Source organism: Lissotriton vulgaris, chromosome 10, assembly GCF_964263255.1.
Source record: "Lissotriton vulgaris chromosome 10, aLisVul1.2, whole genome shotgun sequence".
NCBI classification, from domain to species: Eukaryota; Metazoa; Chordata; class Amphibia; order Caudata; family Salamandridae; genus Lissotriton; species Lissotriton vulgaris.
In genome coordinates, this window is record NC_141698.1 from 560,103,385 (window position 1) to 560,107,379 (window position 3,995).

General features: G+C 45.2%; 1 non-coding gene across 1 annotated transcript; it reads left to right on the top strand.

The window, feature by feature from the left end:
- The first annotated feature begins 3,582 nt into the window (after positions 1-3,582).
- On the top strand, positions 3,583-3,690 carry LOC147688529 (U6 spliceosomal RNA). Its single transcript, XR_015300793.1, has one exon. It is a non-coding gene; the product is annotated as a U6 spliceosomal RNA (small nuclear RNA).
- Positions 3,691-3,995: the final 305 nt, after the last annotated feature.

Genomic DNA, 3,995 nt, shown 5'->3' on the forward strand with positions numbered 1-3,995 from the left:
AAAGTGTCAACATGTTTCTGAGTACCAAGACTCCTTCTTCAGGACAAGGATATGCACGTTATCCTCACCTTACTCACATGAGATGTCAAAGTGTATTCTACAAAAATAAATAGACTAGGTGAAATGTACCTATCAATGATTTTTAATGAACATCCTCAGTTGCGCCCAATTGGCGTTTGAAGAGAACTGATAGTTCAAGGTTAGGAGACCTCATGAGCCTTAGCGTGGTTTTGGGGGGATCCCTTCCTCACTGCTCAGTTTAAGCAACGGTTACTGCCTGGCCAGATCGCCTGCCTTCCCCTCAACGCTGCTCCGATGAGCAGAGTTGAGGGGAAGGCAGGCGATCTGGCCAGGCAGTAACCGTTGCTTAAACTGAGCAGTGAGGAAGGGATCCCCCCAAAACCACGCTAAGGCTCATGAGGTCTCCTAACCTTGAACTATCAGTTCTCTTCAAACGCCAATTGGGCGCAACTGAGGATGTTCATTAAAAAACATTGATAGGTACATTTCACCTAGTCTATTTATTTTTGTAGAATACACTTTGACATCTCATGTGAGTAAGGTGAGGATAACATGCATATCCTTGTCCTGAAGAAGGAGTCTTGGTACTCCGAAACATGTTGACACTTTTCGGTTGATATACCCTAACACGTATATAATCAACCCCACCTTGCACCTTTTTTAATAATACCAGCCGAGGACATAATAAATGTATCTTTTTCCTACGAGCCAGGTATTTTTAACCCCACTTTTTTCACCTCACCTCACGAACTCACACCTTAAACACACACCCTCACATAGTTCACTACCAAGTGCTCTTGCGTAGCCGCGAGTCGTAGCACACCGCATTCCGTAGAGGGGTGCGAAGGCCCCGATGATGAAGCATGACACCAAGGGGCCTGTTGGTGTGTGAGGGGCATTTAAACAACACTGTGTGTTCCCCATCACTTTAGGGACCACTTCTCTGAGTGGATTCTATTTTGTTTAACCAAATTCTTGATTGCCCTGGTCCCTTGAGATAATATTCGCCAACTTGGTTATTAACCTTGAGGCGATGGAGTTGAGAAGCCACTGGACCAAATTTCTCGGCCTCAAGGGAATCCAGTGCAGAGGTGAACTTATTCCAGTCGGTTTTAGGATTCATTAAAAAAAATATAATGTTTTTATTAGTAGTTAATCATATGGACAGTAGTGTGAGTAACTGTACTACATATGTCCTGGGCACTTGGCCAGGTAAATACACTAAATGTGTAGTATTTCATCACTTCCTGGGTAAATACATAGGTATTGCAGTTACAACGTGCCAGCCTGGTATGGCAAATACAATACATAATACATTACATAGTGTAATATTCAGTCTCATCCATAAATAACAGAGAGCAGGCCAGTTTTTCTTCTGCTTTCTGGTTCTGTATGTTTTAAGGATTTTATTTAGCTGTAGTTTTAAAGCGTTGAAGTTGTTTGTATGGAAGGTATGCAGGTCTCTGTCTATTAACGAACACTCATATTGTAAACACAAATGTCATTAGTGTTTTGGGTACCTAAGTGTTGGAGTTACCTATTACCCAGCTTACTTACACTCATTTTATCAGCTGTGCAAAGATGGAGGTTTGTGCAGGTCTTAAGGACCTGTTTATAGTGAGTGTGCATAGATTGGAACCTATGACATGCATGTCACTGTGGATTTTGACAACACCCAAGTAACTACTGAGCCAGCATAGGGAAATGTAATCTGTAGGTTACAGGCAATGCTTTGCATTAATTACGTAACCACCTAAGCTACCTTAACAGTATTATTTCCTGAGACTTGCTGGGTATGCCTAGGTCTCTTTAGTAATGGCCAAACATCAGCAAACTAAAAATGTGGCCTACGTGACCTATAAAGTAAGCCACAATTTCTTTGGAACCTCAGTCTGGAAAAATCATGCATTTGATAGTAGCGGATTCTAAGCTGACTGTCTTTATGTTTCTGTCCCTCGTGGCGCCACTCCTGATTCCATCACCATTCAATTCAACCCTCCTAATTTGTGATTTAATGTAGTATATTCTGTGCATTTCCAGGACTGACAGAGAGTGACATGCTTGTAAGGAGTGGATGATAAACCTTAAAAATCTTTAAAGCGAAGAGGACCTGGTGAGGGGCTTTTATGGAGGCAGTTTGGTTCTGATAAGAGGTAGGGAATATTGCATTGCAGAGAACTGGGCAATGGATTCTGAGGGTCAATAAATTGGGGCGTGGGCTGGGGGCAGTTGGGGGCTTTTTAAAATTGGTGAAAGAGGCCTTAAAGGCTTCCAAAGACCAGCGAAAGGCTTCTGAGAGCCGACTAACATATATGAATGTCAACAATCATGCTTTAAAAACCAGTAGATAAGGCTCCAGAGACAGGCAGGGGGATATTGTAGTGGCTATATGATGGTTTCGAGTGCTGGTTGAAGTAATTAGAGGCCTGCTAAGGATTTCTGCAGTTGACAACTGTATGGCAGGGAATTGTCTTACTGGCAATCAGCCTAATGAATTCACACTCACTAGTAAAACGTGCTCCTGAAATACATAACTTGATGGTGGAAGAGGAGTGTAGTATCCTTGGTATTTGAGGAATGTTCATGCCTGACATTGTCACCTCATTCTCTACAGTCAGACTTTAAAATCTTAATGAAGAAAACAGAGTTGGGGCAAAGGTGATGGTATGAGCTTGATCATTCCCTGGACTCCCCCCCCATTGTTCTGTATCCCACCTGATACTACTGTAAAGCGCTCTGATACCCTCACGGGTCTGGTTTGCGCTCTATAAAACACGAAATAAATAAATCACATGTTATTGACGTGCTCTGAAATTCTGTCACTAACTGATCACAGTTTGAGCACATCACAGAGTGTATCATCCCATGTCCCAGCATTTCTTTCATTCTGTATATATCTATGTGTGGCATGGAAGTGTGGTTTTGGGGGTATAGTGAGCACTAGGCACTGACACACTTCATGCTTGCTAATTACCTTTAACAGAAGATCCTGCCTTGGCTTGCTTTCTGATGGGAGTGATATCGGAGGGCTTGTTGGGAAGCATGGAGTGGTGTTGTTGGGGACACAAAATACCATGAATGTACAATTGTACTTCCCTTATGAGGAAGTTCTGTAGTAACCCAGTCAGGTGTCATAGGTCCACTTATGGCTGTGCCAGTCTCTCCCAGCTTTGTCTCTTCACTGGGAACAAGGTGCTCTAGCAGCGGTCATTGCAGTGTTAGTGATCTGGGCTCACAGTGAAGGCAAGCATACAGTGTGCTGTATTTTCTTTAGGGAAGGAATCCCAGAACTCATCAAAGTCAATGAAGAGCATCAGGATCCAGTTGAGCACCACTAACCGCCTCAAGTAGAACCAAGGGACTGGGTAGCAGGCATTACCTCCTCGTTAGTCTTCCTCGCCACATGACTTACATAGTGAGCTTCAGCTCCATGACACAACCCTTCAAAGTAAAAAAAAGCCTCCCATCCCCTCCCAACATGGCCGACCAGTCACCCCTGACCTCTATAAGAGGTGGGCCGGCCCAACCAACAGCCTGTTTTTTACCCTCCGGTCTCCTGTAGTGCTCGCTTCAGCAGCGCATATACTAAAGTTGGGATGATACTGGGAAGATTGGCATGGTCCCTGCGCAGGGATGACACGCAAAATTCGTGTGGCATTCCATATTTATGGGTTCGCCACCCCTGGTACACTCTCCTTTGCGAGCTGGCGGTTCAGGCCTGCTGGCCAATCCCGGTTCTTCCTTTACCTTTATGGGGCCCCCCGCTACCGGGTACGGTGTTGCCCTGGCTCCATTTGCAGGCCTGGCTCTTGTGCGGGTGTTTCCCGTGGTTGCTCTTCAGGGGTGGTGGATTTGCTGCAGGGCTCTCGCCGGTCTTCCGCCTTGTCCTCCTATGCCCGGCACTGGTCTTCCTTCTCACGTTGGTGCGGTCTGCAGGGTGCTGTGCCCGCCTCCGTGGATCACTTGCGGTTCTT